Here is a 23,728-nt window from a genome sequence, read left to right on the forward strand (position 1 = left end):
TTTTAAAGCAATTATCGTAAGAGGATAATGAAATAAATGTGACAAGACATATGTACATGGGTGCTTTGAGTCTAAGCAACAAGCAAAAAATTAAAAAGAGCCAGAAATAAATGAAACATCTGTCTTCAAAGAATTGGCTAAATGAATTATGATGCTTTCAGTCTGTTTCAATTTTCTTTAGACTCCCTGAATAATTCAACTACTTTAAGCTCTTTTTACTACCAAATACTTCAAAAGAGAAATAAGTCTAAGTATTGAATATGTGAGTTAAATGAAAGCAATAGCTATTGTTTTGTGACATTCCCCACCCTAACCCTTACCCTAAATCCTCTCACCCTTGTTTTAATGAAAGACTTTCATAGGTCAGTTATGTTTCCCTTCAGAATAGGTATATTTTACACCTCCTGACTCATTGGTCATCTACACAAACCCACAGGTTTTCCAGCCTAGAATTATGTGTATGGAAAAATATCAGTCAGGATGGCACACAGATAAGACAGAGGTAACATTGACCACAATAACCCCAATGCGTCCAGAGCTTGGAGCATTATAGTGTCTCTCCAGATTTCTGGCACCAGAATAGATAGTTCTTCATCTCAGTTCAAGGCTATTACATCAAAAGGGGAAAATGGCAGTATCTCTCTTTGGTATATATTTCACTGTAAGGCTCAGATATTGTGAGCAGGTCAAACTAACATTGGCTCAACCGTTTTATCTAACATAAAGAGATAAGTCTAATAAGTCAGAATACTATTCTGCCTGGGTCTTGCTGACCTTCACAAAATCATATTTTAATTCATGAGAATTCCCATTCTCTTAATTCTGAATGTAACTATGGCCCTGGTTGCTATATTTTCATAAGAAGAAGGAAACATCTGTAGAGAAAAGTTGCTACATGCAAACAGATTTCTGTCTCTCAACCCCCAAATTAGATCACCACATTTAGAATGTTGAACACTATCAATGTTATCCTAGGTCAGCCATTGAAAGAGACGATGGAGATGGATGTTCATTGGTGTACAAATAGATATCTGATAAATTTTCAAGTTAAATAAGTTGTTAACAACTATGTGTGGTATTATACCATTTTACAGAGAATCTCAAAGGGTATATAACAAAATAATAATAGTATCTCTCTGGTGTATTCCTAAACTAATTATTTTATTGTTATTCATATATCGTATCAATAGTTTTAATCTAGTTGTTTTATTATTGAGGGATTTTTCTAATCTTGGCTTTCATTATATCGTTTCATTTCTTCTTAAGCACTTATCTCATTTCATTTCATCTTAAGCACTTATCTCAACATCTTGTTTGTATGTGTCCTTAGTTCATTTTATAGTTTTCTGTAAAAAATTATAATTTAGGTCCCATTTTACCAACATGAAGGTACAAAATCAGTTCACGTGTCCTTTTAAAGTTTCAACTAACTGGTTTAAGTCTACATCTTCACTTCTGGAAGAAGTGAAGAGAGACCCATCAGTTCTAAGAGCTTGGAATGCCATTTTTCATCCTAGGGGATCATGATGGCCAAAACTGGAAGCTGTGCTGTGGGGTAGAGTTACTCTCTTAAACCCCTAGGACCCAGTACATCAGTCCTCTTAACCATTTTGCCTTGTTTTTTCTGGCCTCCTGATGATTGTGAGTTAGGGGTCTATTTCCATTTCTTGTCATGGGTTATGCAGAGAGCTAGCCCAGTCCACCCAACAATTTCAATTACTTAGAACATCAGGAAGAAGGGACTGAAATCTGGATCTTTTCTTTTTCCTGATGCTCTGGGAATCCTCAGGCAAATGATCCATGTCCTCCATCGTGATTTCAAGTTGCTTTTACTCATGTATCTTCTCACAGAAGAAAACATGTCAACTTCTGCCTGGATAAGCACCTTGCTACATAATTAACTTTTCTTTCTAACTCTAAAAATACTGTGTGCTTTTAATAGAGAATGTATGCAATAAAAGAATGTCCAAAGGGGGAAACATTTCAATTATTGTTAATCACAATAGACACAGATAAATGATATTAATATTTAGATGGGTTTCCTTATTTTACTTTTGTGCTTCTACCACCCATTTGTGAACATAAAAATTAAATCAGTGTTAATTTACTTAATATTTGCATTAACTTTATAGTATTTAATGTATATTCAAAGCATTGACATCAAAATTTTCTAAAACCATTTGTCTTCAAAAGTATGACTTTAAAAGGCAGCATATATAATATGTGAATATTCTATAATTTAACTGATTCCTTTTGCTGATTAATTTTCTGTTTTTATTAATTATAAATAAAGCTGAAAGTCTTGTACATATATTTTTTTTAAATCCCCATTTCTTTGGATGTATTCCCTAAAGAATTGTACTGGACAAGTCTATTTGTAAAGCATCTAAAAATATCCTTTCTAGAACCAGATCAAAGGGGAATGTACCTTTTTAATCACACGATGAACAAAGACACTGGTTTAATTTTGACTTTTAAAAATTTGTGGCCAAGCACTTTGCCTTGGGTAATCCATTAGAAGCTAGTAATCCATTTTTAAAGTGTCATTTCCAATACCAAACTTATTCCTGTTAAGTCTAAGAATAAAGCATACAGGTTGATCTTTTTGTCATAAAGACAAAACCGTTCTAAAAATTAGTAATCCTTGAGTTTTCACCTACACATCAAACAGATTAGCTTCTCTCATGAACCCAGTGGTGGACTTAACCAGAAACCAGCACTTTCGGGCACAGTATCACATTTGAGCTGATTTCATAAAGACCACGCAGCAGCAACCTCTTTAGAGATGCATGCAAGCAAGATCATCATCATCATGGCTAGTTTTTAATTTAGACACGACCTGGGAGTTAATTATATATACATATGCGCGCATGTGCGTGCGCGCGCACACACACACACACACACACACACACACACACACACAGTGTAATACTACTCAGCTATAAAAAATAAACTCTTGCCATTTGCAACAACATGGATGGAGATGAACGGATTGTGCTATGCAAAGTAAGTCAGAAGGAGAAAGACAAGTGTCAATGGCATCTCGTGTGGAATATAGAGAAACAAAATGAAGGATCGGATAAAGTCAAACCAATAGCAAACCCTCAAAATCAGACTGTAGAAAGGAGGCCACCAATAGGGAGAGAGGGAGGGGCAGGGATAAAGAGGAAAAGGAGCACATGGACTATGGGCGTCTTGGTTGTGGGTGTGATGTGATACCAACGTCTGAAGGGGGCGATCCTATACCTCTCAATCATATTAAACCAATGTTAATTACCTCAATTAAACAAATAAAAATAATAGTCACAAATCAGACTCCACCATAGAACAGAACAGGAATATGATACATACAATTTATATGAATCTCCGAAGCATTGTAGTAGGTAAAACAACTTCGTCAAAGCTTGCTAGTATGTTATTATGCTTACATATCATTCTTGAAAGGTAAAACTCTAAGTATGGAGAATATGTCAATGGTTTCCAAGAGTTGAGATGGGAAAGACAAAGACAATATAAAGGAATCGGGAAAAAAAAAAACAAAAAACCCAGAGGCAAAAAACAAACAATTCACAGGATTACACCAAATGAAAATGTGGGTCACAAAAAAAATCCTGAGAGCAACCATCAAAGTATCCAAATACACACCAGAAGTGCTCAAGCAATTTAACTTAAAAAAAGTTTTAGAATTTCAATTTGTTTCATTTTATTGTAGAAACTGATAATGAAGTCAATGGCATATTTACTAGTTTTTAATTGCACTTTTTTAAATTGAGGTAATATTGTTTTATAATACTGTATATGATTTAAGGATATAGATTCATACCTTTCACATGTATATTACCACACATACCACCAACGCACCCATTGTCCTCCACCTTTGGGTGCCCTCACCCTTTGCCATCCACCCCCACCATCCCCTTCTGATAGACTTAATTCTGCAGTCATATTTCTAGGGTTTATTTTAGTTTAGTTTTACCTGCTCCTTTGTTTTATTTCTTTATATTCCACATATGAGTGACATCATCAGGTATTGGTCTTTGTCCTGGCTTATTTCACTTAGCATAATCCCCTCCAGTTTCATTCACATTGTTGCAAATGACAAGTTTATTGGTTTTTTTATGTAGGTGAGTAGTATTCATCTACATGGATAGAGGAGTGTGTGTGTGTGTGTGTGTGTGTGTGTGTGTGTGTGTGTGTGCGCGTGCGCGTGCCATATCTTCTTAATCTGCCCATCTGTTTTTAGGCACTTAGGTTGTTTCCATAACTTGGCGAGTGTAAATAATACTGTAGTGAACATATGAGTGAATATATCTCTTCAAGTTAGTGTTTTTGCGTTCTTCAAGTAGACACCTAGGAGTGGAATTGCTAGATCCTATGGTAGATCTATTTTTAATATTTTGAGAAACTGCCCTGCTGTTTCCACAGGGACTGGACTGCTCTACATTCCCATTAGCAGTGGATGAGCCTTCCTTTTCTCCAGACCCTTGCCAATATTTGTTGTTTATGGACTTTTTGATAGGGGTCATTCTCATAGGTGAGCTGGTATCTCATTGTTGTTTTGATTTGCATTTCTTATTGGCAGGAGTAAGTCAGTCTACAGTAGCTTTTTTTGGGTCACAGAAGAATACTAAAACAAATATCTTGGTTTCAAACTTGTGGGAATCAAGAATTTAGACAGAGACAGTTTATCCTGAAAAGCAACACATATTTACCCAGTGCCTTTTGTGGTCACTCACCTTGTTCCACACTTCTGGAAAGAAATGGTAATGCAACAAGGTCCTTACAGACCTAGAATCATTTGTTCCTGCTCATTAATATTATCCTTCTCATTAATATAATCATGAAAGAAACTTAGGCATCATTTGTGTTTTATTATAGTTTTGTTTTTATTAGCATTTATATCAAAGCCTATGGCCTATAGTTATTAACTTGGTATACGCATGTTTAAATGAAACCAATCATACATTAGACTTTAGGCCCAAACCACAAGATATAGAAGCAATCTAATATACCTACTAAGTAGATTTTCTCACACACACTGTAACGTTCTGGGATTTTTCCTTGCCTACTAGGATAGAAAGAAACACTTATGTTTGCATGGTCTTTTGGATTATCTCAGAGGAATCTGAAGCCATCATTACCTGATTCTCATAAATCCTTAATGTGTATATAAGAACAGAAGCATAGAGAATCCCATGTGATTCAACCTATATAGTTATCACAACCAGATGAAAGCTGGATTAACAGTAAAATTCCCACAAACCCAGTTAAGACATATAAAATGTCTTTAGAAACAAAGCATACAGAAATCTATGGGGGTGGTTACACAGCAAGAGAGGATGCAGCACGCTCTCAAAGGAACTGCTCCCGTGATTCCCACAGGATCATCTATCACTAAGCCAGAGTGAGGATTCCACCAGGTGTGAGAAGTTCCCCTTGTGTTACAAAAGGGACTGCACAAATGATAGAATGAGGAAGAAGAATTTAAAGGCTGATATGTGTATATAATTTACCTTTGACCAGCTACTTAAACACAAGATTTGAAATTAAGAAAAAAAAAAAAAAGCACATTCAGAATAGTCACAAATAATGATTTGAAGGACAGAAAAAATATATAAATTCTTAATTTAGCATGAACTATGGTGAGACTCAGCATTAATAACCAGGTTAAGATCCAACTCGGCACACAAAGACACAATTTGGGGATGGAAGATGTGCTAGGGAGCAGTGCCAGGGAGGGATGAGCCCAAAATGGCCATAAGTCCTAATGCAGCACGGAAGCATGTGAGTGTTTTTCCAGCTGGTTATTTTATTAGCTATGTCCTTTGCTGCTGTGAACATTCACTGGGCAGCATATAGAAATAATTTGTTTATAATGTGCTTTGGAGACAGTAAAGCCTGTCTCTAACCAGACTTTCTTGGATTCACTTTTTTGTGGGATGTTAGAAATCCCAAGATGGTTGAAATCCAAAGTTTCATAGATAACAATTATAGCAATGCAAAATTTTCTCTTTCCTCTGATTTTTCCCCAAGTAGATGGAGCGTGTTTGTGTGATTCATATTGTTCTTAGTTAATATCATCTGTTCTCATTCTAATTTTCATTACTCTCTGGTTCAATTTTGGGGAATTAGTACTTAGTCATTAGAGAGTAAACTTAAGTGACAGCTTTTGGCTAAAATAGGAGCAGCATCTGAGGGAAATTTGCAAAGATTAGGAAATCACCATGCCACACAGAAGAGGCAGAAGAGTGACAGTCTGTCCCAAGAAGAGCTGCCAATATTTTACCAGAATAGGGAATGGCACCTTTCAGAACGGTGGGCGTTTCCTGGCCTCTGCTTAACCCAATTCAGCAGCCCTATCCTACTGACAGGGGAATGCAGACATCCTTCCTCTACCTTTGACTCCATCAAGGGGCAAAATTTTCAATGCTATAAATACTTAAGCAACAAAACTCTGAAAAGTGTAGCCCTTTATGTTACATAATCACTTTCCAGGGAAAAATTTAAAATATGTGATAGGAAAATACTCAAAAAAAGTGCAAGTTCCATGAGTTCTCTAATGTGGCTTAATTTACATTGAGCCAAAGGAAGCTCAAAGGTCCCAAACTGTGACCATAAAGCATCACTTATTAAATAAAGTTGAATAGATATAAGATAATTGTCCTTGACATTCTTCTAGGGTCCTTCTACCCTGCATGTGACTGTGGCTAAAGGATAGTTTGCCTTAGTCAATTTTCCGGGAGAAGATAAAATTTCATTTTTTAACATAATCTTAGATAACAGTTTTTTTGGTTTTTTGGTTTTTTTTTTTTTGAATGGGAAGTTAACCCTAGCTTTATTTCCCTGGTAGGAAACTTTCTGTAATATAAAACGCAGGCACAAAAGAAGAAAGTCTTCTCATACATTAGCTCCCTCTCCCTTTTTTAAAACAAAATACTACGTGCCAAATTGCAAGGAAATTTTAAAAGCCCTAATTTTCCTTTTTGAAGTGTCAGTTGCCATGGGTGGCATTGGCAAGGGTAGATTCTATTTCACATACATACCCAGCCAGGTTTTCTCTCAATTGCTAGTCACATCTGGCATCCCTCTAGGGTCTATTTGAGATCCATAATTATTTCTTTACCATGTTAATGATTTCAAATATCTCTTTCCCACTACCCTGCTTCTTCCAGACTTTTGTTCCTTTGCTGTTGACACACCATTGTAAGATAAATAAATAAGACAATACCTAATTCCATGGTTGAGATCTCTGCCTCCCAAAATGATAATCATCAACAGGAAGAATGGCTCATAAGTAATGGACTGCACTAAATGATTCTGGTACCAAATGTAAGATAATTGCCTTTTTAAAAAGAAACCATTAAACTATTGTTCTATCTTTACTATTCCATGTGATCCAAGACCCCTCTCTCCAAGGAGATATTTGGAATTTAATATTGTGGAGGAAAATTTTTTGACAATGTCAGTAATTTGGAAAAAGACCACCCACTTAATTTGCCTTACTTCCTTTTTTTAATCTTTCTACTGGCAGGGAAGCCAGATTTTCAAACCAACATCTCCCTTAGGCCTGGGAAGATATTTAGCCACAATGGAGCTGCCAACTCCTGACTCCAGAGGAAAAACAAAGTTTCTTCAACCAACTGGGCACATTTAAGCTGGAGTAGGAAGGGGCATGGAGGAACACGGAAGGTCATCTGCTCTGTGAGTGCCTTCAAAATGGCCAATGCCTTTTCCACTAAGCTGTAGGAGGATTCTATGTTCAATTGTAAGGTTAAAGGAAACATACCAGAAGTCAATCTTCACATGCATGTGTCTTCAACAAAAATGATAATAATGAAATGTAAATTTTAGGATGGAAAATATCTGAGGTCTCACTGTGCCTGAGATTGGAGATTTATAGGCTTCTACCTGATGTCAGTGGTCAGTGGACCATCCTTCTTTAATTACTCAGTGTGCAGATTATTCTGGGGAGATCGTTCTGGTGTATTCTGGGGAGTCTGATGTTCCACTTCTCAAGGAGTAGTGCCTGCCCACAAGTTCTGTGACTCTTCCCTCTCTATGACGTGTAATTAGATTGAGACAAGGAGCATGGCACAATTTTGGAGGGGGAATTATTATTCTCTCTCCTACCTCCTCTGTAATGTGGCCTCCATGAGGGCAGGGTTCTTGTTCCTGGGTACACCGTAGCCTCTGCCATGCCTGCAGCAGAGCCTAGTACGTACAGCAGGAGTTCAATATCTGTGGAATGGATGAATAAGAGAAGACTTTGGGATAGTAGACCATCAAATGCTTCCTGGTGTGGGGCAATCTTTAAGTGTGGGGGTAATTCTGAGGAGGAGCAGAGCAGGGGGGCCAGGGTGAATGGAACAGGTGTATCAGAAAAGGAAGGATTTGATCAGGCCATGAAGGCAGAGAAGGAGTTTAGTAATTGGAAGACTCCACAGAACGGGAGTGGGGTGTGGATAAGAGGGCCAGGAGTAGAATGGGCCCCACAAGGAGATCCCCTCTTTGTTTATTTTCTCCACAGCCTTTCAGGAAAGAAGAGGGTGTTTCAACCGTGGCCCCTGTATGCCTCCCTGGGACACTTCTTGGAACCAGTTACCAGCGCCCTGCAAGCCCAACTCACAGGTAGGCAGAGAGAAATGTGCAGGATCCCCATCCCTTCATCCCTTCCCAATTCTGAGAATTCTTTCCCCACTTGTACTCTCAAGAACCTTTTCTTTTCTTTTTTTTTTTATTTTTTTAAAAGATTTATTTATTTATACAAGAACCAGGGTACAGGCCAGATGCACAGGAGGGTGAGAGGATTCACCAGAGACAGAGCGGGGAGCAGAACAGGCAGACTGATGAAATACACTGCTGAGGGGAGCAGCGGGTGAGACAGGAGAGGTCTGCTTCGCCATGTGGGATTCTCGCTGGCCGGCGGAGATCAAACCGACGCTGCAGAGGCTGCAGACAGCTTCATAGTGCATTGCTCAACCACCTGTGCCACCAGGGAGACTCAAGAACCTTCGCTCTTTCATCACCCCCCTGAGCACACAGTATGGTGTCTCTTGGGCCTGAAATTTTGTGGAAGATAAGAAAAGCTTCTGGTGCTTATTCTTCCCCATTACACAAATCCCCAAGGTAGCCTTTCAGCAGGTCCAGGTATTCACAGCAAATTGGCAAGAAAGGAAAATCCAGGGAGAAAACATAAATAAATATTTTCATAAATTAAGTTTCTAGGCCCTAGGAACCTCTTTCTGCTTTCCTAACACATTTTAGGTATAACTAAATAAATGTAAAATTTTCCAAACAAAAGAGTTGGAAAGCACCCAAAATGCTGTGTCCTCCGGGATTTTGGAACCCAGCAGAACCTGCTGCAGCACTACCGCCACCTTTCTTGTCCTTGACCTTGTTAATTAAATGCCACCACAGAAGCTGGTCTGGGGCAGGACTATGTGTGACTGAGATAATTAAATTGAAGAAAACACAGTGCCTCCCTGGTGGTGAAAGGGGTTAAGTTTCAGTACTATGAAACTATCCACAGCCTTTGCAGCACAAGTTCAATCCCCGGTCAGGGAGCCACCCACATGTCACAGCAGACCTCTCCTGTCTCGCCTACTGCTCCCCTCAGCAGTGTATTTCAGTCAGTCTGCCTCTTCTGCTCCCCACTCTGTCTCTGGTGAATACTCTCATCTCCCACACCTCTGGCCTGCACCCCAACTCTTGTATGCATAAATAAATAAATCTTTTTTAAAAAATTGAAGAAAATACAAGCTGAACTGAAGCAAAGAGATCTGATTTCTTGCATGAGTCATCCAAAGAGAGTGATGATTTGTCTATTTGAAAGATGAAATTAAATAATTCAGAAAATTAAGTGACACATCAAAATTCAGCACCACCCATTTTTTCTCTCCAGCCTGGTGGTTAGTCTCCTGAGACATCCCTGAGATGTCCTAGAAACAAATAATTCATGTGTGTGCTGCCAACAGTGCTAACTTGAAGAAAAGAAATATTGTGTTTTACTTGTACAATAAAACCACAATTAGCTGAAGTGCTTGGAGAACAGAATAGCATGGTTACCTCAGGCTTCCTGGGATCTGCTCTGTAGAATGCTGGAGAATGTTTATATGGTCACATGTCATGTTGACCTTTAGGTCAACCTTGTGCTGCATGAAGGTGGCCCCAAAAGGCTGCACCACACAGTCTGGTTTGTGTGATGTCAGCGCTATATCCTGGTTTATGTAATGACATTCTGTGTCACTCACACAATGACAAAACCTCCTCACACTGCACTTCTCAGAACATATCCTCATTGATAAGCAATGCATGACTGTATGTATATAATAAAGCTTTATATTAAAACCTAGAGAATTATTTATGAGATGCATTAGAGTCCATGAGCCCAATTTTCTGCCTCAGTAAGCATAAAATAGAATTCTTCCTTAAAAATAGAAATATAAAATTTGAATTTATCATATAAATTGCTTATTTTCATCAACATAGTAATATATTAATTGTATATCACATGAAGTTATCATGTTAATTTAATTAGTATATATATATGTTATAAATAGAATATAAATTCCTTCTTAAAATAACAATAAACTACTCCTGACAGTAAGATTCTCCACAGAAAAGAAATAAGGATAAAATAGAACAAGAAGTTCTGGAAGTTACACTGGGTTGTGTTTAAATACACAAAGGGGTTTATCTGGCCCTGCTGCTCCTGTTCTCTCCCAGCACAGCCTAGAATGTTCTCTGAAGAGGAGCGGTCATAAGGAAAGTCATTCATGCCTCCCAACCAGCACGCAGAAATTATATTGCACAGCCAAGCAGTTTTTCACTTACCCTGGAAATGTTTTTTTTAGTGCTCAGATTCACCTATCAGTGGTTCTTTTGTAGTTTGTCAGAAACAACAGAAAAATGAACCATTGAAATGAGAGCTCTAATTACTTGATCTCCAGGTAGCTGGATTTTCCAGGTTCTACTTGGTAAAACAAGACATATGAGACCAGAGTGTAGTTTTCCCAAATTGTGGTCAGAAGGGAGAACCGGGAGGGGGCCATGCATGGAGTTTAGTAAAGAAGAATTATTCACAATTTGGTCCTGAAATGAATGAGTCATCTTCTGTTACATCCTTGCCACTTGGTATTCTAGTAAGACAAATTCAGCTTTTTGTTATTTCTATTGTGCTTGTTCTCAGGGATGTAGTCCTGTGTGTGTGTTGTGTACATGTCTGTGTGTATATAGATATGTGTGTGTCTCTCTATGTGGGGTCTGTGTGTCTGTCCCTGTGCTGTGTGTGTGCACATGTGTGTCTATATGGTTGTGCATGTCTGAGTGTGTGCGCTTGTATGTGGGTGGTTGCGTGTCCACTCTGAAAATCTGAACAGTAATGAGGTCAGGCCTGGAGCAGGGGTGAAGCCGCTGCTGGAAGCCAAAATCGTCAGCTGTCCACCTCTGACTGTCTGGAGGGAGAGAGTACAGCTAACTCTGTGGAAGTGGAGGAAAGTGGAGGTGCTCACTGGTGTCCTCCTGTTTCCTCAGGCAGCATTTTTTCTGTCATCCATGGTGATCCCCTATCTCCTGGTTTCCCTCTGGAGCTTCTTCCCTCAGGGTTTCTTTTTTTTTTTTTTTAAAGATTTTATCTATTTATGCATATAAGAAGGGGTACAGGCCAGAGGTATGGGGGATGAGAGGATTCACCAGAGACAGAGTGGGGCACAGAACAGACAGATTTACTGAAATACACTGCTGAGGGGAGCAGCGGGCAAGACAGGAGAGGTCTACTGCACCATGTGGGTAGCTCCCTGGCTGGCCAGGATCAAACCTGTGCTGCAAAGGCCTCAGACAGACTCACAGTGCTGTGCTCAACCCCTTGTGCCACCAGGGAGGCCCTTAGGGTTTCTTTTAAAGCGGGCTTCCCTTTCCGGGGCCCTGCTCCATCACTCCCAGGCCCTGAATGCGCTTGTCCCGCCCCTTTTCTTAGTGGAGCCTGCTTTCAGCTGGAATGTCTATGGAATGGGATTTGCTAGAGCTAAGGCACAGTAAGGTTCTAGAGGCTATTAACTCAAGTGCCATGCACTTCTCCCAAGTGACAAGTTCAACTTTGAACTGCATTCCTCAAACAGTGTATCATTTCTCTTAACTCCTCCCATAGAAGCATCCAATGGTGAACTTCTAGAAATCCTACCAGAAAAAGTTTGAAGGGAAAATAGAATTCTCCTGGTATTCCTCAGTTTTCACCATGCTTGCCTGACAAGGCAGGGCCTGTGCTGCATATCCCAATATTCAGAGGTAGCTGCCTCTGTTCCAGGATTTAGGATCCATTTGGCTAGTGCTTTCCCCCTATAAAGTCTTACAACCAGGAGCAGCAAAGATATAGGCTTAACAGAATACAGTGTAACAAAGGTGGTGGCTAATGACTGAGCTCACTGCATTTTTCTCTCTGGCTCACACCCCAGTTTTTATCATGATTGTTGCAAAGTGGGTTCCAGAAATGAGAGCCATACTAAAGGAGATCCACAGCTCAGCTGACCTAGGTAGAACTGGGGCTACAAGAAATCTGTTTATTTTAACTGACTTTAAAATGACTCAAGCGCTGTTTACTGTCTCTGGTTATGTTGCTTAGAAACCTCATAATTTTGACTTGAATCCAAGTTACAAATGGAACATTTGGAAAACTCTGAAAAAATGTTCTTGGAACCCTACCATCCTTCAGGAAACTTTTTTCCATGTTAACTCGGCATCTCTCTCATACATATGTACAAGCTCATAGATATAACTGAAGACTTTATTTTTGGTTATTGGTGAGAAGAAAAGAAAAAATATTTTCTTCCTTTCCCCAAGTTCTTGTCTCAGATGATTAAAACAAAGACACTTCTACTGAATCGGTGGTGCTGTAAAGAAATCTTTCAACTTCCTTTCTGATATTTATTCTCCCTAGGGAAGAAGAGAGACTAAAACCAGTGAACCCCACATCAAGCAGGGTCAACAATGTCTCAGCAACCACCATCCATGCGTGTGGCCTCTCTGTCTCGCTGGCCTCCTCTCTCTAGGGATATGGACCCCTGCCTGTACCCAGCTTTCCTCCACTCTGTAAGCCTGCGGGGGAAGCCCATGCCCCCTAAAGTAAAGGTCTGTGCTTGTCCAGTGACTTTGCCATCAGGTTGATAAATGCAATTCAAGGCACAGAATCTTTTTTGAGAAAAAGAAAATTCTGTAAATATATCTGGTGTAAAAATTCTGTAAATATATCTGGAGACATAGTGTGGTGATTATTTTGCAATACAGACAATGATCAAATCATATCCTAAAGTGGAAACTAATACAATGTTAAAACAATTATACCTCAGCTTAAAAAAAAGGAAGGCTCTCTTGGGCCCTACCTAGTCCAAGCTACATCCTCTGGTACTGCATTATGTGCATTCTTATTCCTACAGCTCTCTCTCAGTCTTTTCAGAACGTGAGAGAAGAGTATGATTCTCTCAAGTCCGACAGATTAGTGTAATGAATCATGGAATAGTAGCATTTTTACACCTGGAAGAAATCTTAGAGACCATGCTAGATAATTCCCTCAGGTTCTGTGAGCAAACAAAGTGCTGGAAGCATGAAGCTACTTGTCCAAAGTTACTCAGATACTTAATGACCAAAGAGAGATGAAAGAACTCAGTTCTCTGGATTTCAGGCTCAGTGATCTTTCCATTACTGCTGGCTTTGAATAGGGCCAGCCTCTGTCAGAGGCACTTGAAATCTTTGTATCTGGCTCCTGCCAACACCTTGGAGGACTTCAACACACAAAGAAAGATACCCCTTTAGCAACCAGGTCTCTCAATTCTGATTTTCTTCATCTCCAATGAGCCTTTGCCTCACATGAGCCAATGGCTGTCAGGGTCTTGCACAGAATATTGTCATTAGTCAAAACCTTCTCCTCCTCAGTCACTAACTTAAATTCATTTACTTCCTAGTCTCCTGGTCACCCTTCCTTCCATTTAAATCATCGCCATTGCAACTGTCAGATCTGAGACCTCCAACGACTGACATTTTCTCTTCATGTCCTACAATTTTTTCCGCTTTCTCAATATTAACTAGATTCTAGAGCTCTTGATTTCCATCACTCTTCTTATTCATTCCAGTAAACCTACGGACCTTCCATCTTTTCCTTGACCCTGACAGCACAACCTGGAATGAATCTAACTATTCACCATTCCCTTTCCTGAACAAGCAGATGAATATTGCTGAAACTCACACAGCTGGGAGATCTGTACCTCTATAAACCCAGGTCTGCAGCTTTCCCTGTGCTGGCAGCAGAGCCTAGTGATCCTGCTGTGTTCCTCTGGCCATCTAATTCTCCCATCTGTGATGGCAATGTAAAAATTTGTCCATATGCCTTCAAACTCTGGATCCCTTTCCTCTCAACAACAGATACTTCGGTGTTGAGACAAAATATAAATCACTCGGAAGAGCACCTCAACTCTGCATAACTAAACTCATTCCCTTTTCCTTTCATCACAAGGCAGGAGGCATACCTCAGTCAGTCCCTCCACTCATGCTCAGGAGCCCATCTCTCTCATTGGTGCAACAACATGACATACTCTAGTATTTTAAAGTGTGGCGCCCCATCCATATAAAGCCTCTCCCTCTATAATAGATTTGTTCAATAAGCATCTATATATGTTACAGTATCTTTTTTTTTTTTTTTTTTTTTTTTTTGAGGCAGGAGAGGTCTGCTGCGCCGTGTGGGAATCTCCCTGGCCTGCCAGGAATTGAACCCACACTGCAGAGGCTGCAGACAGCTTCACAGCACTGCACTCAACCTGCTGCACCACTGGGGTGGCCCAGTTACAGTATCTTATTCAAAATAAATAGAAATGTAGACAGAAATGCTCCCTCCATTCCATGTTATACCTCTATTACCCTCCCTCCTATCTTCGCAGTAAATAGGTCTACACTCTCTGCCTCTATTTCTTCACCTCCCTTCTCTCCTTAATTCCAAGCTACTTGCTTCCCCATATGCTCCTGTAATTGCCCCTTCCCAACTAATAATTCCTTTTTCTTCTTATCTTACTTGCTTTTTCCACAGTATCCATCCCAGTGGGCCATCCCTTCCATCCTGCCACATGAAGATGACATTGCAACTCTCTTCATTTTCTTCCTAATCCCCCAGCTCTTTCTCAGTCTCACTGCTTGGTTTTGGTGGGTGCCGTGATTACCTCCTCTATCTCCAGGCTACTTTATTTTGATAAACAAACCAGCATTGTCCGGGTCCTTGAGCTGCAGTCCTCAGGCTTATAGCCAATTAACAACGGAGAACTTGACTTCCATCTCAACATTTGCGTGGGGTGTTGGTCAAATGAAGCACCATAATTCCATTCCATTCAGAGGTGGGAATGTGACTCAATTCTAGCCAGTGAAGGAGCTTTTACCTGGTACTTTGGAGTAAAAACCTTCTCCTTCTCTGAGAAAATAATAGACCTACTCTACTTGGCATGGACTGGAGGCATGGGCCCTTGGAACTGTATACAGTCATCCTGCTGCCAGCCTTAAAAGGAAGCCAACCCCACTGAAGGCAGTACACACAATGGAAAGAAATTGAGAAAGTGATGGCATCATTAATCTGCTGAATCTAATCATCCCTGAAGCCCATGTTGCCACTGGAATTCCCCAATACATAATCTTTATTGTTCAAACCAGTCTAGCTTGGCCCAATGATTTGCAATCAAACTCATTGTTTGTGATTCATTAACTGGTCTTTTATCTTGGATTTCCTCTAGGCACCAGTCATTTTTCTCTCCTTATTAAGTTTCATCTACTCTCATGGCTCCAGTAGCCATTTATATGTTGACAATCAATATGATATGTCTAGACCAGAACATTCCTCTAATCACTAAACATATAGTATGTCCAATTACTGACTAAGTGTCTCCCCCTGGATGACTCACAGGTAACTAAAAGTTATCATATTCAGAACTAAAATTATCTATTCCTGCCCTCTCCCCCCCAAAACTTACATAAACCTGTTTCTCCTGCAGGGTTCCCTGGTTTAATAAATAAACCAAACCTGAAACTTTGGAGTCATATATATCTTTCCCTCTTCCTTATCCCTCATATTCAATCATCATAGTCTGCTCTTTCTACCTCTGAAGTAATTCTAAACCATGTGTTATTTTTCTCCATTCTTACTGCCTTTACTTTAGCCCAAACCGCCAATATCTTTGCCTGAAATTTGCAATAACCTCTCCAATCTGATCCTCCTACCTCTACACTAGCTCCTCTCTAATGTGTTATCAACTTTGCAAATTTCCCTTAGGAAATTTGTAAAATGGAAATTTGACCATGCTATTCTCTGCTTAAACTCTTAGAAAGTCCAAACTCATTATAGTTAATATCATCATTTCACATTAATTCTGCCCTCAAACAATAAGAACAGAAGCAACCATAATCTCTTTTTATTTCTTTTTTTTTTTTTTTGGTTCATTTATAAAACTCTTACAATGCTATGTTCTGGGTAAGCGTTTCATTTACTCTTCCCAAAACACCAGAAAGAAACTACTGTATAGCCATTCACTTACAAGAAAGGAAACTGGGGTTTTGGGTATTTTTCCCAAGGTTCCCCAGCTGGAAATTGAACCATTAGGAGTGGAGCCCCGGGTTGCTCCATTCAGAGTAAAGTGAATTATAAACTGCCACTTAGCATGACCACAAGCCCCTGTGTGATTTGGTCTTTCCTTACCATTCTAGCTTCATCTCAGGAAACTCTTCCCTAGGTTAATAATCCAGTTTCTTGTTCCTCAAATATGTAGCCCTTCCTCACTATTTTTTTTTTCTATCTGGAACATTCTCTGAAATGCTCAGTCACCAGGACTTTCTGATGCAGTACCTCATGAATATCACCAAAGACCCAGGTTCTTCATTCTCTCTGCTGTCCATCCAACCTCTGTTTCCTGCTCAGCTAGACTCCTATCATAGGTGTAAGGTGGCTGCTAGGAGGAGATGGCAACATGCTTCCTCTTTCACATGTGGTTGAAGAGAGAAAAGTGTCCTTCCCCAGCTAAGGAATAGCGTTTCTTCCCTCAACTTAATTAGGCCAATTTAAGTCATGAATTCTGTACTGCCTAGCAAATAATTGTCACCAAAGGCATGCCATATGTGTCAAAGGGCATGAGATTCCTTGTGTGGCTTAGACCAATTAGTATGCATCCAGGAGCAGAGACTGATTCCTCAGACTGTATTGCTGTGATGCCATGGCCAAGGGGGTAGAATAAATGCTGATGTGTCAGTCATATTCTCAACAGCAGCCCTTTGTTAAGCTAGGTCCCAATGATAGTGAATTAGTTCATTCAGTGTATCTTTTTTGGATTCCAGACACTGAGGTAGGCACTAGGTTTGGTAAGGTGAACAAAATAAGCAGGATTACTGTTTTTGTGGAGTTGCCAGCTTAGTAGGAGGGACAGAGTTCAACTGCAGACCAGCAAACATGTAACTACAATGTGTGGTGGGTGGTTTATGGGAGAACAGGTTACTTTGAGAACCTGTTCAAAGGCCACCTTGAAGAAGTACTGTTCAGCTCAGACATGAAGGACGAACAAAAAGTAGCCAGGCAATGGGAGAAAGAAACAACAAGCTGTAGCAAGCAGAATACCCCAGGGTTACTAAAAGACAATCACTTCATTTCACTGATCATTTGCCTCTTTAGTTTTCCATTCCAAATGATATGAACATCTGTGCAGACTTGTAAGGTAATATAGATTTTTGAAACCTGTACAGACTTACCTTGCTTTATTGCCCTTCTCTTTATTGCAACTCACAGATACTGTGTTTTTTACAAAGTGAAGGTTTGTGGCAACTCTGCATTGAGCAAGCCTACTGGCAGCATTTTCCCAAAAACAAGGAGCACTTTATGTCTCTGTCATATTTAATTATAGCACATGCATTATTGTTTTAAGAATAATGCTATTATTGCACTCTTAATAGATTACAATATAGTATAAATGTAACTTTTATATATGATGGGACGCCAAGAGTGTCATGTGAGTCACTTAGTTATGCAATTTGCTTTATTGGAGTGGTCTGGAACTCAACCTGCAATATCGCTAAGGTGTGTCCATGTTATCGATGTAAAGGTATCACTTACAGCAGATATACAGGAGAAAGGAGGCCAGAAAGTCAAGGATGGTGAGGTAAGTAATATCTCGCTTATATAAAGAAGACTTGAAACACTGACTACATTGATTGACCTGAAAGTGAAAGTATAAACAACTTATTAAAATTTTTTAAAAGAGAAACTTCAGGTTTAAGATAGCAAAATAGGCACAGGCTCTGGATTTTTGTCCCTTTCTAGTTCCAAAGAAGTAAAAATAAAGAAATACTAAGATGAAGGTAATTGGACCTCCCTGGTGGCGCAAGGGTTAAGTCTCAGCACTATGAGGCAGTTGGCAGCCACTGTGGCGCAAGTTCGATCCCTGGCCAGGGAGCTGACCCACATGGCACAGCAGACATCTCCTGTCTCGCCTACTGCTCCCCTCAGCAGTGTCTTTCAGTAGATTCACCTGTTCTGCTCCCCACTCTTGTCTCTGGTAAATCCTCTCACCGCCCCCACCCACTCCTCTGGCCTGCACCCCAGCTCTTGCATGCATAAATAAATAGGATAAATCTTTAAAAAAAAACAATGAGGAAAATTGTAACAAGAGAGTGGAAGAAACAGTGAAGACCCTGTCATGTGGTTTTGGGGCACTTGATACCAAGATTAACATGATAAAGATGTTAGTTGTTCCGAAGAGACAATCTTAGGCTCTATTAATAGATGTTTCTCTGCTTTCTGTCAAGTATAAATAAAGAAGTGAACGGAGTGTCCTTTTCAATTATTCTCTCCCACCCTCACCCCAGTAATAAATGAAGCCAGATAGGAAAAGGCTAACCATGTTCATATTCTTGTGTTTCATCACCACAACCGACTGTCACCCAACTCTAAAGTAAAAGAAACCAGGGGTATTTCCCTAGAAGACTTCAGAAGTGTCTGAATTGTTTAGTAACTTCATCTAAAATGAAATGCTTGAATGATGCTACAAGCTACAATATTTTGCAAAAAAGAATGTTCAGAAATAATGCATTTTATGTCATAGCAGCTGACATTCACTGAGCCAACAGAACCTGATAATTTAAAGCTTGGTGTTGTTTTGGGGGAAATTGGAGAAATTCTTCCAAGTAGGCAAAGGGGTTTGCTCCTCACCTACTTGGCAGCAAAGCACAGGCAGTACAAGGTGAACCCACACATTTGGCAGCAGCTGGGAGATAAATTCAGTCCTAGGTGAGGACATTTAGAAGCACCATCCATGGGAAATCTGAAAGGAGTGAAGCCTTCCAGCAGGAAAGCTCAGCTCTAAAGCACTTTGCTGTCTGTGGTTGGCCTCAGTTTTAAGCCTCCGCCATTTTCAATCAAAAGTGAGCCTCGTGCAGTTGCTTTCAGAATTGTCAGCAGAGTGAAAAGATTATTAGATTTAAAACCCAAGAGAGGAAGTGGGCAAAGACTACTTTCAGATATTTTCTGCACCAAAAGATTCAGATGGCACGCTGGCAGGACAGTTTGAAGTTTCATGCACATGGATTTTATCCAACCTGAGTCTTAAAAAAGTCTGAGTTAGTCTCTGACAGAATTCCAAACCCAGCTCTGGAAATTTCCCAGCTTTTAATCATGGGAATAATGATAACGCCTATTACACAGGGTTGATTTGGGATAGGATGTACATTTTGGACACAGTGGTACACTGCCCTTCTCCATCCTCTCTTACCTATATCTGTATCCTTTCCATCACCTTCAGGTTTTGTATTCTATGAAGAATTTCCTGCACACTCAGAGGGGAGGAGAACAGCATGTGAATGTGAAGATGGAGGCAGAGATGGAAGTGATGTGTCTACAAGTCAAGGACTCCTGGCAACCACTACAAGCTGGGAGAGAGGTATGGCACAGATTTTCTCTCAGGGCTTCTGGAAGAAATCAACCCTGCTGACACCTGATTTCAGACTTCTGGCCTCCAAAACTGTGAAAGAATAAACCCTTGTGTCTCTTAGTCACTAAAATTGTGGTCATCTGTCACAGCAACCTTAGGAAGCAAAAAGAGCATTTCACGTGAAAACTGAAAATATGCATTTTGATTTACATGTTTTGCTAATTGATGTATGGAGGGTGAGTTACACGCTTCTCTACATGAAACTTAGGTGTAAGACTTTGCACCTTAAACAGGCTGATGTTTTCATACACTCAGGAAATGTTGCAGTGAGAGACTTCACTCTGTAAAGTGAGAGACAAATTATTCTTCCTTTTTAAAAAACATCTGGGCAAACATATCAAGCAGTGCACCCTGAAGCTTTAACATTTTGTTTGTTTATAGAAAGTATTCAGCCTGTCTTTCAATGACCAAGGATCTATTCTTTGGTTTGTAATGGTATGTAAATGGAAGTTTGTGATATTTGATTGCAGGAAGTAAGATCACACTATGCTGTGATAACTTTGAATATTATCTGTCCCTGCTGACTCTCCCTTCTCAGTTGATGGCAATATGATCTTTCCTTCCAACTCTGGAGTAAAACCACAAGTACCTCTATGCGGCATTTTTTTTTAAAGATTTATTTATTTATTATTCATGCATGCAAGCACTGGGTACAGTCAGAAGCACGGGAAGGTGAGAGAATTCACCAGAGCCAGAGTGGGGAGCAGAGCAGGCAGAGGGACCGAAGTATACTGCTGAAGGGAGCAGCGGGCGGCCGGAGAGGTCTGCGTGCCATGTGGGACCCTCCTCCGGTGGCCGGGGAGCAGCCAGGGATTGAACTGGCGCTGCAGAGGCTGCCGGCAGCTTCACAACCCAGCACTCAACCGCTGCGCCACCAGGGAGGCCCTTAACCCACATTGTTTCCTGGCGCACCAGGTCCTCTGACCATCCTTTTGATAGTCTCACTCCTTCCACCCTCCAGACATGCCTTTCTGATTTCCCGTCTACTGCTGTCTGCTCTGTGGACTTATTTTTTCCTCCTTAGCTTAACTTTAAAATGTTTTTTAAGGTCTCAGTTCTCATCCTCAGTTCCATTTCATAAGTATTGTAAGCATCAGCTAATACCCTGGACATAATGATCAATGCTGTAGAGGCAAAGAGGAATAAGATCTGCATAGCATGAGAGGGGCATAGAAATGAACGAGTAATCTGCTCTGTACCTACAAGCTGCAATAAAAGTGTGTACAGGTGACTCACCCACAGAGCTGCAGAGGATAAAGTAGCAAACTCTGTCTTCTCTCTTTACCTTCTCGTCCAAGTGTCTTCATTGCATTGTTTCAAGAGCAAGAGCTGGAGGTTCACCCAATCAGATTCCAACAGGGAAATTTATTATTGTGTTACTGTAATAATATATATGGGGCAATAAATGACAAAGTATGTCACTGGGAGGAAGGAGCAGGATGAGCTCCATTTTCCTTATCATTTATACTACATTAAGAGGGCATGAATATTGTGGAAGCCATGCAGCTCTTGGGTCCAGGAATGGCAAGACCATCAAGAAGGTCACGCATATTGCCAAGTGTGGAAAATCTCATGGATTTGACTTGTGCTTTATCTTAACCACCATCATCCCTTCTATAGCTCCGAAGAGAACCCTTTCATCCCCATCTGCCTGAAATAACTTATAATTTTTATGCTCTGCCTACAGTTCTTTGGATTTCATATTTTCCTTATCCCCTTCCCAGCCTAGCTGGGTTGCAGCGTAAGTTTGTGATTGTGAAACATATAATAAATAACAAAAAAGAAAGAAGTTGAGAAAAAATAATCTTACTGCTATTCTGAGGCCCTTTGGAAAAAGTAAAAGAATTTTGAAGGAGTGCAGGCCAAGGGCCTGAGCATTTTGCCCAGATGATATGTCTAAAAACAAAGAGAAAGATTACTATGAAAATATTAAGTTAAGCATTATCATACACAAAAAAAAATCTTTTTAAAAAACTCTAGTAAATGAAATTACAAGGACTACAATGGTAAGTAAAGCTAGCAGCTACTCTGTTTCTTTAAACCCCAAATTAACATCTGTCTTCAGGATCAGAGGTGTCTGTGATGGGAGCTGTGCTGCGGTGTCCCAGTCCTGTCTTCAGTGGTTAACTGTTAAGGTCAACTCAAACCTGAAGTCAGTAAATAAATTGGTCCTTGGCATAACTATGACAAAATCAAGAAGCAGATTATCTCAATGGTCTCTCTTAGCACAATAGTTCAGGAACTCTGCCATTACCTGCAAAAAGGATTTGATTTAAAGCTACCCTGTTTGAAAACATTTCAAAGCAGCAAGTAACTTGCTTGGTGTAGGGTAGGTAAAAGGTATCGGGCTTTTCTGCCCTCCCGCCATCAGGATAGATGATGGATCCTTGCGGTCCTGAATGCATGCCTGATGGCGGGCACCTGGAGTAGGGTGTGGGCATAGGTAGATGGGATTCGACTGGGCTTTTAAGGAGGCATCACGGGGACGCCAGCAGAAGCCGAGAGAGAAGCAGAGCCATGAGAAGAGCAGAGAGAAGCAGAGAGAAGGCCGAAGAGCCCAGACAGAGTGAAGACCTGCTGGGGGCTGGGAGGCCTGCCAGCCTCCTGGCCCCCCATCATCCCTGCCTGCTGTGTACGGGGCAAATCCCAATAAAAGCCTGCAAAAAGCCACTGAGGGCTCTGACTCCTCCTTCACCCAGTCTGCTGGATCAGAAAACCTGCACCGTGTCCATTCCTGCCTTTACACTTGGTTTTTAAACAATTTCCTCCGTAATTGGGATGAAGAAAGAGATCGTCCATTTTTACTCATTTTTAATAAAAAGGACATGCTACTAACAGGGGAAACCAGGACATTTTAGATCATGCTAAAAGGAAGAGCCAAAGGGTCATCATGTCATCATATGTCACAGTGTCATATGTCATAGTGTCAGAGTGGCATAGATGTCATCTCTGCTGTGAACATTTTCATTACTCTCTACTGCAAGAGAGAATTAATGTTTCCTGTGACCCTTGTCTGGATTTCATAAAATTTATGTTATTGCACATATCTCACTCTGCTGTAGTGGTTTTGTTTTGTTTTTTTAACGTGTCTGTCTCCTGAACTGGATTGTAAACTATTTAAGGGTAGAGGCATTTTGCACCATTTGTACTCTCTCTGTTTGTTCTGGCTTGACCTTGTAGCTGCCTGATGAACTAATTATACTAAACTTAACTTTAAAAAGGACTCTCTGTGTTCTCCAGAGAATGTTACTGGCACAGGAATACTCCAAGTTAAAGAATATGCTTGCATTTTAGTGACTGGAACTCTGATACCTAAGTAGGAACAACGTCTAAAGCAAAGCCAAGTATCCTGACAGAACTTTAAATCCAATGTTCTGGGTTTTTGAGAATCTATCCCCATTGCTTGCTGCCTTTGTCTGTTAACTGTTGGTGATTGCTTAATGGTCTCCAGCTGTTTTCAATTCCAAGCCTCTACATTTTTCATCCATTTACTAAAAAGCATTGAGTGGCTTATAAGGAAGTATTTTGAATGGAATTATTTCTTAGGTTCACCAGCCAGTTTTGTACCCCGGACACCATCCACCCCAAACACAGTGTAACTTCACTAAGCTATCTGAGAATTCCATCCATCATCTTACATTCCAGAGTGACCCAGAATTCCCCTTTCATGTATCAGCTCAGCACAACCATCCATCCCAAGGCTTGTCAGCAATGTTGGTTCTACTCTGCTTTCCTTC

The 23,728-nt window shown here is 40.3% G+C and overlaps 1 long non-coding RNA gene across 1 annotated transcript in view; it reads left to right on the top strand.

Annotated features, from left to right (window-relative positions):
- The window catches only part of LOC119239141 (uncharacterized), an 85,659-nt gene extending 65,542 nt beyond the window's left edge, over nt 1-20,117 (top strand). Inside the window, exons 10-15 of the long non-coding RNA XR_008550125.1 lie at nt 7,173-7,329; nt 7,532-7,701; nt 8,528-8,628; nt 12,932-13,083; nt 18,051-18,164; nt 19,803-20,117. This is a non-coding gene — a long non-coding RNA (uncharacterized LOC119239141). The remainder of the gene's footprint in view (nt 1-7,172; nt 7,330-7,531; nt 7,702-8,527; nt 8,629-12,931; nt 13,084-18,050; nt 18,165-19,802) is intronic.
- Nucleotides 20,118-23,728: the final 3,611 nt, after the last annotated feature.

The sequence above is a fragment of the Talpa occidentalis genome, unplaced genomic scaffold (genome assembly GCF_014898055.3).
Source record: "Talpa occidentalis isolate TD23 unplaced genomic scaffold, MPIMG_talOcc4v2.1 talOcc4.11, whole genome shotgun sequence".
Lineage (NCBI taxonomy): Eukaryota > Metazoa > Chordata > Mammalia > Eulipotyphla > Talpidae > Talpa > Talpa occidentalis.